Source organism: Pinus tabuliformis, chromosome 5_1 (genome assembly GCF_031772625.1).
Source record: "Pinus tabuliformis cultivar Carrire ecotype Pingquan chromosome 5_1, CPIR1, whole genome shotgun sequence".
Lineage (NCBI taxonomy): Eukaryota > Viridiplantae > Streptophyta > Pinopsida > Pinales > Pinaceae > Pinus > Pinus tabuliformis.
In genome coordinates this window covers 767938966-767951557 of record NC_142305.1, presented here as the reverse complement: position 1 = coordinate 767951557, position 12592 = coordinate 767938966, and the positions used below count along the sequence as shown (strand labels likewise).

The 12592-nt window shown below is 34.3% G+C and overlaps 1 pseudogene; it reads left to right on the top strand.

Moving 5' to 3' along the window:
* The first annotated feature begins 10805 nt into the window (after positions 1 to 10805).
* LOC149167191 (UDP-glycosyltransferase 72B1 pseudogene) lies at positions 10806 to 11396 on the top strand (annotated as a pseudogene).
* Positions 11397 to 12592: the final 1196 nt, after the last annotated feature.

Genomic DNA, 12592 nt, shown 5'->3' with positions numbered 1-12592 from the left:
TCATATAAATAAACAATTAAAAATTCATTAATTCACTTTCACTCTTCAAGTAATAAATAAAATATTTTTATATCTATCTTAAATAATATAATTTTATGTAACTTTATAGTTGATATTTCATTTTCATTCTACTTGATTCTTTGATATTTAGCTTTCACTATTCAAGTAATAAATAAAATATTTTGATATCTATCTTAAATAATATAATTTTATATAACTTTATAAAGATAGAACCATGGCGAAATTTGTCCATTTTTTAATTTTTCTTCTATTTTAAATTTCTTTTATATTATGGGATATAAAAATCAGTAAACAAAATAGTCTTTACAAGCAAATTCATTGTTTTTGTAAGCCATAATCACCCTCTTCAGGTAAGGTACAATTTTTTTTTATCAGGAGAGGGACACTGAAAATTTTGGTTGAAGAGACATCTATGAAATTGCCTGATGTACTTGCAGCGAGCCAGACACCGAATTATATAATACAAAAACACCGAATTATATAATACAAATAATCTTTCGAGTTAAATTCTTTACAAACAAATTCATTGTTTTTGTAAGCCATAGTCACCCTCTTTAGGTAAGGTACAAAATATTTTTTATCAGGAGAAGGACACTGAAAATTTTGAAGAGACGTCTATAAAATTGCTTAATGTACTTGCGGCGAGCCAGACACCGAATTATATAATATAAATACTCTTTCCAGTTAACAAAGTAACAGTGGCAATGTGTGCTCGTATAGACTTTTGTAACAACCTTGCACAATTTGAATTGAAGAAGACTTTCTCAAGGATGAAATGCAACTTTACGAGTAAGCAGAGGGTAAAACCATAGCATGCCCTTATGACCTATGGCATCAAATTTGCAAAGGAAGTGAATTAATAACAGGGAATTACTATCGATATTTCCCAAAATATTCAATGATTTGCAGAAATGAAGGGTCACAAGAAATGAAATTGATTAACACACCATTAAAATGCAAAACTAAGTAAATTGTGAATTCAAGAAAATTGATATGTACTTTAATATGATTTGCAGAAATGAATGATCACATGAAATGAAAATGATTAACACCATTAAAATGCAAAACTAAGTAAATTGTGAATTCAAGAAAATTGATATGTACTTTAATATCTCAATGCTACTGTGTGTCAAACAAAAAATACAGTGTTAGAAAGAGAGCAATAACACACGACACATAAACAAAAATTTACCCTTGAAACTAAATGTTGGAAAACCAACAACAATAGAAGGGTTTCTCATCTCTCCGTGAATTCGGAAAATGCAGACTACATGATTTGTCTATATCTATAGCTACTCCTGAATGGGAACTTGAACAACTACCTGGTGATGATCTCTTTCATTCTGCTGGTGAAACTCTTGTCCTTTTGGATCAATTGATATAAGTTAGGTTCATCATGTCCAGAACAATACACTGGGTAATGTTTGTTGGGCTAACCAAATTCAAAAGCATCAAAATACTTGTCGTGTTGAGGGAATCAAGAGAAATCAGCTAACATAGTAATAACAAAGAAGCAAACTAAACAACTGGCAAAGATTTCAATTTTAGAGCACCTACCTAGTTTTTTTATAAATTAATTTAATTGGGCGTTCAGTCTCTCTCTTTATATATATATGAAGTGCATACACAGGTATGCAATGAGTTTTGTAAGTGTCATTTTTGTCAACCCATCTCGTAAAGGGTACTGGCAAAAAAATTATTTTGTTTCTAACAGATCTTAATCCATACCAAGTGCATTTGGATCAGGGTGACTATAACGGTACTGATGTTATGAATGGAGATTCTGATGAGGATATTGATGAAGGTCAAGCAACTAAAATAGATGCTCTGTCCGGACTGCCTATTAGTGTGAGAACACATGAAAATGAACTTTTAAGATTGAAAATAATGATGAGCTCATATTTTAATTGGTTACCATAATTGTCACAATATTTATGTGCTTACCCGATGGCCAATAGAGTAAGTGCCCAAGCTGTCATGGAGGAAGCAGCACTGGAAGCCAAGCTCTGAGCACCCCTAATCCGGAGATGGAGTCTTGAAAGGCATGAAGCAACTCCTACAATTGCAGTTATCAAAGCAAAAATAACCATGAAACACGTTGCTTCATTCCCCAACGGAAAATATATTGGAGAAAGCCCTAGAGGAAGAGCTCTTCCATGACCTGCAAGTCAATCATGTAGTCATTTAGCAACACACTTAATCATATATTTAGCCCAAAAAACACACTACGTATGGAAGGAAAAATAAAAATTGTGATTCATCTAGAGATTTATGTGAACCTTGAATTAATAAAAGTTCAAAAATGAAAAAAATACTTGAGATATATTAGTTTGTCATATTGTAAATGCACCAGAAAAACAATATGTATATTTACTAAGAAATTAGTAAGTACCAGTCTGTGTGGTAAAGGGTGTCATTAAGAGCTCATCCAATAAGAGCACCTACAACAAGAAGCCTGCAAAAATTCAAGAGTAGAAAACCAGCAAGAGACTTCACCACTCCCAATGCCATTATAATTATAAAACTATGGTTGTTTTACAAACTATAAGTACTGACCAAATGAGGCTTAATTTGGAGAAGGAAAATGACAAATTACCAATGTATACCATGCACTAGATTCTTAATTTGCAGAGGATGAGATCAAGTTGACAACAATGGTGGTTGGAGGTTTTCTGGACTGCCTATTATTGTGAGAACATGTGAAAATGGTCATGAAATTTCTGGCATTGTAGATGCCATTAGAAGTGATGTTTGTGTCCAACATGTGCTAGAAGGTCAACATTTTTACTCCACATTATCTGCAAAAATAAAGATATAAGAAATGATGAAACTCAGATTTCCTTTATAGTAAAAGTCAATCAGCTACAACAAAGTATTTTTGGTTCCTCCAGCTTGTGAAGTTAGTTCTGATACCTTTAATAATACAGAAAAAAGCTTGAAAAAAAAATTCAATGAGAAGTTCTCTAGTTAGCAGTCAATGCCAAACTGATTATCTGTCTTCAGTGCTTCAGACATGTCTCAAATATCAACATCTGCCAACTACTTATGTTCGGTAGATTCTGATGAGGATATTAATGAAGGTCAAGCAACTAAAACAGATGCTCTGTTTAGATTACCTATTAGTGTCATAACACATGAAAATGAACTTAAGATTGAAGATCATTATGATCTCATCTTCTAACTCGTTACCATAATTGTCACAATATTTATGTGCTCACCCCATGGCCAATAGAGTGACTGCCCAAGCTGTCATGGAGGAAGAAGCACTGGACAAGCTTTGGAATAGCCATATAAATAAACAATTAACTAGCATTTGCACCAGATGTTGCAAAGAAAACGTCGTAAGGCATAAAGTGCGGAAATCCATTATCCATGTAGTGTGTGCATTATTCAACAAGGTGGATCTCTCTAAATTTGTTGCAAACATTTATGTTGTTGCATTGCTAATTTATTTAGAATCTACTACTACCTCCTCTTCTTGGAATATTAAATTTCTTATCACCCCATGATGACAATCCCTCTAATTATTGGCATCACAATTTTTGCACTTTAGTGGCTTTACCTTCAACCTAAAGAAACATGAATTTAAGTCACTCAATTAAAATGAAATTGCTAAATTGCTATTTATCAGATTTTGAGTAAAAACAATTAATAACTCATATTTACAACACTTTAAATATTTACAACCTATTAAGTCTTGTATTTATAACTCATATTTATAACCCTTTAAAATGAAACTAACTATCTATATTTTTATTAATAATAAAAAGAATCTTCTTTATAAATCTAACACTCACATGCTACTCCTATATATTTATCTTATATCTAATATTGAGTGTCCATCAATTGAATGACAAGATGAAAGCTCAACTTAATTGCACATTTTTGAACTGCTTTGTGGGAATTCATGTCCCATTAATTTAATGGCGAATTGAAGTTTCAAATACAGCACACATTTTATACCAGATTCAGAGAGTTCATGAACAAACTTTCAAGGTTTTAATGGATCTAGGTCATTTGAATTTTCTCTCATATTCTGGGTCGTTTGTATTTTCTATGATGTTGACTATACTAGCAATTGTCCCAAAAGGTACGAACCTTAATGTCCTTTTAATGATCAAGCCTTATGTGAAAACAATCATATTGATGCACTAGTGTACATTGATTTGTTACATTTGTCTTGGTCTATAATAGAGGTGTAACAAATATGCATTGCAAGGTATGTTGAGAATTTGGTTATCTAGTAAGCTTAGAGTCATTCTTGAGTCATTATCTTTACCATCTCAGGAAGAAGAAGAAGATGAAGAAAAGCCTCTTGAATCGAAAAAGAGCCCTAAAAAGTATTAGGATCCATGGGTCATTTTTTTGCATCATGTAGCAAGATAACATGGCTAATTGATTATGCCACATGAAGAATTAGCCTTTGCCAATATTTAGGCTTATAACTAGGTGATTTTTTCTACTAATATTCTTATACCAATTTACCATGATAATTCTATTCTAAATTAAAACATTGTTTGCAGGCTATCGCGGGAGCTGAGCGTTTGCTCCCTGAAAATATACCTTCAAGGTTCCTTAGGTGGATAGCAGAGCTACTATACTTGACATTGGCAGTATCCAGTAGTTTTTCTAGCCCAAAATCTGCTATGTATGGCTCCATGTCAAAGCCCAGAAGGATGTTGCTTGGCTTAATATTTGCATGAACAAACTTCCTTTCATGTAAATAAGCCAGGCCTCTGGCTACTCCCTTTGCAATTTCAATCCTGGCCAACCATGGCAGATAAAAGGGAGAGTTTGATGACCATCCTGCAAGATTAGAGAGATATAGCGTTAGTCAAAGGATCTGAAAAGGATAGGCCACTAAGAACCTTAGAAGCTCAACAAGATGATTAAGATTAGAAAATAACAATTCAAACCCTACATGATAATGGACTCCCTTTTGCAATGATTACAAAGAACTAGATTTGGTTATCCCGAACGCTGAAATTGAAAAGGAATCAACACTCTTTGATAAGCAATACTCTTTGATAAGCAAGGAAAGCATTATACTCGACCTCAGGGAACTCAGTGGGCAAAATTATCAATAACTAGTTATAACAAAATACAGAGAACCCAGTGAACAAAATGACAAATATCCAATTTAAATGAACCACAGAGAACGTGGTGATAAAAAAGATAAATATCCATCTTAAAGATAAAAGAGAAATGAAATAAACTGCAACATATCCTTGAAACAAAACAAAAGGGTTGATATATATTCTAAAGAAGAGAAAACAGGGATAGACTCTGCAAAATCCAATAATACGATATAATGGACTTGTTCAATATATAACAGCAGAAACATTCCATAGAAACTTATATAAATGCTGCAGTCAATTGTTCTCTAGCTAAGTAAGAAGATGTTATGTAGAATAAGATACAAATACAAGCACAGGGTCACTTGTCTTATTTCATGGTCTTCCTAAGAAGGCTTATGAAGGAAGTTGTGTAGCACTCTCATGGTTTTGATAGATTATCATTTGTTGCTGAGATGAACATGTATATATAAATATTCTAACCTAAAAAAGGAGCAGTTTCTTCTTTGTATAAGCAAACTATAGCTGAACCAATAAATCTAATTTTCAATATTGATTTGCATCAATTTCTTTTGGTCTAACCAGTAATTAAAATCCATCCCCTGCCACTGCAACAATAATACACCATATATCACCTTCCCATTAAAACTGAGAATGAGCTGCAAGTAAACTGTGAGAACGCGGATGCCTCATAAGCATGGAGTTAAGTTTGATCCCTGAGTTTTGCTACAATCCTCAACTGTAGAATACTGAAATTTTTAAGAAGACTCTAGAGATTTCATAAACAGCTGAGTTGACAATAGAGTTTGTCTAAGTCCCAATCATAGAGGTGTCTATGTCAGTTATGGCAATGTCTAAGTAGAGTTGTTGAATACGGAATGTGGGTGTAGTCCTCATCTCTGTCCAACTTATGTCAAAGCAAGGATGATACATAGGAAGAAATAATTGGTTAATCGGTTGTGGATGATGGCATTTTTCTAGAAAATGCAATGCCTCCTTCATTGATGGTCTCTTTTGAGGGGAAGCAGAAGCACAATTCAATGCAATCCCCACAGACACTGAGATTTCTTCCCTTCCTTCAACCTCTGGTTGAAGAGTAGGATCTATGATGTGCAAAAGGTGATGCTTGTCATTAACAAAGTTTTGACCGCATGCTGTAAAATCCTTATCTGAAGGTGGCTTCCCAGTAAGAATGTCTAGAAAAATAACCCCAAAGGAATAAACATCCCACTTTTGGTTGGGTTTGAGATTTTTCAATGCCTCTAGGGCCTGGTAAGGAAATACAAAGTTCTTGGATGTGCCTGGACTGCTCAGCAAATCAGGTGCTGTTTGCAGGCTATCGCAGGAGCCAGTGGAGCGTTTTCTCCCTGAAAATATACCTTCAAGGTTCCTTAGGTGGATAGCAGAGCTACTATACTTGACATTGGCAATGTCCAGTAGCTTTTCTAGCCCAAAATATGCTATTTATGGTTCCATGTCAAAGCCTAGAAGGATGTTGCTTGGATTAATATTTGCATGAACAAACTTCCTTTCATGTAAATAAGACATGCCTCTAGCTACACCCTTTGAAATTTTAATCCTGGCCAACCATCGCAGATAAAAGGGAGAGTTTGATGACCTTCCTACAAGATTGGAGAGATATAGTGTTAGTCAAAGGATCTAAAAAGGATAGGCCACTAAGAACCTTAGAAGTTGAACAAGATGATCAACATTAGCATGCAACAAGAGGATAATAACAATTCAAACCCTACATGATAATGGACTCCCTTTTGCAATGATTACAGAGAACTAGATTTGGTTATCCAAAATGTTGAAATTGAAAAGGAATCAATACTCTTTGATAAGCAATACTCTTTGATAAGCAAAGAAAGCATTATACTCGACCTCAGGGAACTCAGTGGGCAAAATTATCAATAAGTAGTTAATATCGATTTGCATCAATTTCTTTTGGTCCAACCAGCAATAAAAATCCATCCCCTGCCATTGCAACAATAATACACCATATATCACCTTCCCAAGTTGTGCCTCAATGTCAGCTAAGAGTTTTTCCTTCCTCCTAAGAAGCTACTCACTTGAAATAGAACTCTGGTATTTCACTTTCTAACTGGAATAACAGAGCTCCTGAATTGAGGATGCAACTAATAGCAGTTACAATTCTTGAAGATAAACAATCCGCAGAAATTCATCTTCAACAGCCAAGGCAATTTGCAAAGCTCAACATTTTGTCATTTATTGGGATAGTTGATGCAGCAAAAATAGCACATGGAATAACAACACAAACACCCGTCTAACCTTAGTATCTCACCATTCTCGTGTTCTCTTCTACAACCAATGTTTTCACTAGTTGATGATTGAACATGCACAAGATATTAATCCAACAATATATATCTTTGTAATTTCTGCATGCACTAGGATGAAAGGACCAACGTTATACAAAGAGCAAAGATAATGGCAGATAAATAAAGATAACTGACCAGTTTCCTCACTTTAGGAGCAGGATCCTGAGAAAGAGTAAATAGGCCCTGAAGATATTGATCCATTGATATTAACAAGGCCTGCATGCACAAAAATATAAACCTTAGAAACAATTAACTTTCTTATTGAATCTAATACATTGCATTTTTTTAACAGCATAAAGATATGTAGAGAGTTAGACCCTGACTGTTATTTCACATTGCATTGTGGTTACAGAGAAACTTACTGTCGGCATAAACACAATAAATTGATTTACGGAGCTAAGTGCTAGTTTCCTGAGAGAAACATGAGGTGACTGGAAGAACTGCAAAGCAATTAAAAGGTTGTAAATACATTGGAGCTTAGTTGGAAGTTGAAACCAACATAAAGCATTCTCCTTTGATAATGAGTTATGCTAGTTTCCCATCAAATCCTGACAAAACAACTATGTAATGCTATCAACAATCTAGAACAAATTCTCCAATGGTATTTACCTGAAATAATCTGGGCAAGAATATACTGATAGCTCGCTCTGGTAAACCTGGCACATCAGCATCTAGTTCCTCTGGTATATCTTCACATATCTACGTGGGCAACACATTGTTATGTTCATAAATAGGCTCCCTATTGTACAAAACCTACTACAAAGTTGTAAAAATGAATCAACACTTAGAAATCTCATCCCCATGCATTGTTGTGGTCAAATGATTTCATATCCAATTCATTCTCTTGAAAGTAGAGATATATTGCAGCTGCCATGCACATTATGGATCTCATAAACTCCTGCAAAATATTCCCATTTCAAAACCACATCCGCCCCACCCCGCGATTTCCCTGTCCACCTCAAGCACAATCGCAATGCATTCACTATTCCTGCTGGGATAATTTCTTTCTACCCTCGCTATACATTCCCCGACCCATATTGCAAGATTGCCCTTAATTAAAGAACACCTTTTGAAAGATCACTTGGATATGCCAAGTGTGCTTGATAAAAACCTTAGAGAAAATGTATTAAAGTACATGTATCGAGACTGTTTTTGACCCACATGCTCCCCTTCAAACAAGAGGAACTTTCAAATCCATGAATATTAAATCCTTAAAGGAACGAATTATATTGCATGCAAAACATCTACTTATGAATTACATATCCCTTGCATGAGAAAAACCATTCATACAACTTTAAAAAGCATTTACCAAAAATAGAGAAATCTTTGGCAGACAATAAAACCATTTGCCTTGTTCAAAAGTTTTTAAAATCAACAGCCAAAAACATTAAAACTAGGTTTAAATCCCATAGCATCTCTAATATTTTGTTTGTTGCGTCTCTTATATATTGTTTGTTGCGTCTCTTATATATTGTTTGCTGCAACCTTTTCTACTTCTGTATTGGAAATGATAGACAAATGCCCATTACTTCCACAAGAAAATTACTTTATATGACTTTTAAAACAAGGCAATCTGAGAGAAAGGCACACAAGTCTTAATATGTTTAAAATGGCAACCTTGAAAAAAGACAGCCCAGGATCTACTTTAAAAAAAAACCTAAAATCAATTCAAATGCTTACATAACAATGTACTCTGCTTTAAAATTCGCATATTCATGATCTGTTTTTGTATGAGAAATTGTGCAACCACAAACAACACAACTAGATCATTCTTGTCACCACCTGCACATGGCAATGATCCAAATCTCACAACCTTCATGCAACTTAAACAGTTACATCTTCCATGTTAACAGGATAAAAATGTCACGACCATTCAGAAATTTCCCTCACTTCTGAAGGGTGCTATAAATGACATGATATACATGAAAGATTTTATATTATTGCTACAGCATCATTAATAAAATAAAATTTCATATTCTCTCCATTATCAACTGTTCATTTCTAAGTGTGCACTCCAAAATCTAACAAACATTGGAATTGGAATTGGTTACAGTAGAAGCTGTGACCAAAAGGTTGAATATAGGTTAACGAGTTTTTTCTTTTATTTTTGGAGGGGGTAAGGGGGTGTTTCCTAAATCCTTTGGGGTTCTCAGAAATGAAAGTGTCAGCAAACGAAATCTGGGACATTATTACTCATCAAACAAGAAAATTCCATAATTACTCCACTCTCATGGCTTGATTAGAATTTAGATCTATTACTAAAAATGATAATTTCCAAAAAAGGATCCAAAAGAAAAAATCCAGTTTTAGATGTAGCTCTCTGAAACATAGGCAAAAGAATTTTAAACATACAACTTTAAATTCTTATGAAATACATAACATTTGTTGAGATAAACAAATAAAATACTCTGGGAATATATTACAACAGACGGAGAGCCAAAAGTGAGACCTTGAGTTACCTTTGATAGTGCATCAAGAGCACCTTCCATATGATTAAAGTCATTGTTGTCAAAGCATTGAACCAATGCCTGCATTAATTCTGGCCAACCCCGCACCTGTACTTGCTAAACAATAACACTGACAACAGTTCCTACCGTTGAACAGAGGTGTCTATCTGGTGCCCCCAGACAAGGTAGCAACTCTGATTTGATATATTGTTGATAAGAAGCAATCATCAGATGAAAACTTGTCCTCAGATTATTTTTCAAAAGCAATCCTGCTGCCTATCGTACTTCAACAGATTTTCCCTATCCATGTGACATATCACAGATGTCAAGCTATTAGTAGATGCATCTAAAATAAGGCCAAGTAAAATCAGGCAATCAAGATCTAATTAAAATCCCATAGATGCCTCACATCTCACCAAACAAAATGCAGATCAATTATTATTGATAATTATAAAACAAGGGAAGGCACCATATAATCAAAAAGCAGCAGTGACATCGCAGATATGAAAAAGCATTCTAATCCGAATCTATAAATCCCTTGCAACTTGCAATACAGCTTTTTGCTACAATATCTTGAAATAGAATAACCCAAACCATGTCCTCATTTTATAAAGGGATTTGAAAGACAATTTTCTGCTACAAATTCTTACCCAATAATAAAAAGAACTATATGTTGCTTGATCAGATGGCATGTGTGAAAAAGTATTGTAATACTCTTTTTTCACATTTTATAAAGGAGACACTATAATTTAATAAGCTTTACTTTACATCCACTTTAATTATAATTTCTTTCTGACAGGCCTTCTGCTGATTCTCGGAATAGATTTGCCAGACCCTCTTCTAGACAGATCTGATATTTCATTCAACTGGTTCATTCAACATTCCCTTCGGCTTCAGGAAGCTCATGGAATTCTGCTAAATACATGCCAATAAATGGAACCAGCACAAATAAAAGCTCTCAAGGAAGGAAGGTTTTGAGCGCTGTTGAAATGACCCCTTCTATTTATCCCGTTGGTCTGCTAATAGCTTTGTCTCTGTCAGAATCTGAAGAGAAGCTTGAGAAGGAGGGCTGCCTCAAATGGCTGGACCGCCAACCCGCCTCGTCAGTTCTGTTCGTTTCTATTGGGAGCCGCGTCACCCTGTCGAAGAATCAGATTCAGGAACTAGCTTTGGGGCTAGAAGCAAGCGTGCAACGGTTCCTTTGGGTATTGCGTAAGGAGCCTCCTCCTCCAACTGAATCCACGATTACTACCGAAGCAGATATGAGGGAGGTTCTACCTGAGGGTTTTGAGACTCGAATCTAGGACCGTGGATTTGTGGTGGATTCATGGGCGCCTCAGATTGCTGTCCTCTCTCATCCATCCACAGACGGTTTCCTTTTTCATTGCGGTTGGAATTCAACGATCGAAAGCATCTTACATGGAGTGCCGATGATCGCTTGGCCTCTCTTTGGTGAACGGAGAATGAATGCCTTCGTTCTAGTGAAGGAGATGAAGGTGGGCATTGAAGCGTAGAAGGGCGCAGATGCATTGGTGAAGAGAGAGGAAGTGAAAAGAGCGGCGAGGGAATTAATGGAAGGAGAGGCCTACGACATTCCAATAATCTGAACCGCCTACAACATTTTTCACCGACGATCTAATGGCTGGAGTTTATTCCATAGTCTAACAATCGATCTAAGGGCCCATAACGAGACACCGCGGCATGGAGGGGAGTTCCTTTCAGAGGGAACGCCTTATGGCGTAAAAATCCATTAACACAATAATTAACTCAATGGTTGATATTTGATATTTCTCTTTCACTCTTCAAGTAATAAATGAAATATTCTGATATCTATCTTAAATAATATAATTTTGTATAGCTTTATAGTTGATATTTCATTTTCATTCTACTTGATTCTTTGATATTTCACTTTCACTCTTCAAGTAATAAATAAAATATTTTGATATCTATCTTAAATAATATAATTTTATATAACTTTATAAATATAGAACCATGGCGAAATTTGTCCATTTTTTAATTTTTCTTTTATTTTAAATTTCTTTTATATTATGAAATATGATTCATGTTAGAAAATGTTTTAGATAAATTTGATAACTTTGTAATGTGAAAGGGTAAGGAATGGATATGTAAAATGCATAAGATATTTCTAATGGTAAAATGTTAAGTACCTCTTATTTTTTAAAATTTTTGTTTACATTGAATTTTTTATATGTCAGAATTCTCGAATTTATGCCTTACGGGTTCCTTTGCAACATCTGGTGGAATTGCTAGTTAATTAAAAAGGATTAATGCAAAAAGAAAAATATATTATAAAACAAAAATTTATATGATTAAATTTTATGTGATTTGAATATCTATTTTCATTATTATATATATATATATATATATATATATATATATATATATATATATATATATACCTTATTCATTCATAGAATCTTTGTGCAAATTTCTGGATGCAAGGACACTTATTCATTCATAGAATCTTTGTGCAAATTTCTGGATGCAAGGACATACAAGATGTGTCTAAGCATATCAGCGAAGTTCAGGGAAAAAATACTCCAACTAATAGTTGTCTTTATATAAAATAAAGTGAATGGTAAGTGAAATAACAACATTGGTATAGGCACATGAAAGTAGTAGCTTAGCAGGTGCTGAATAATATTGTCTTAAATTAATATGGTTTTTGTCTTAATTATCTAAATGTTTT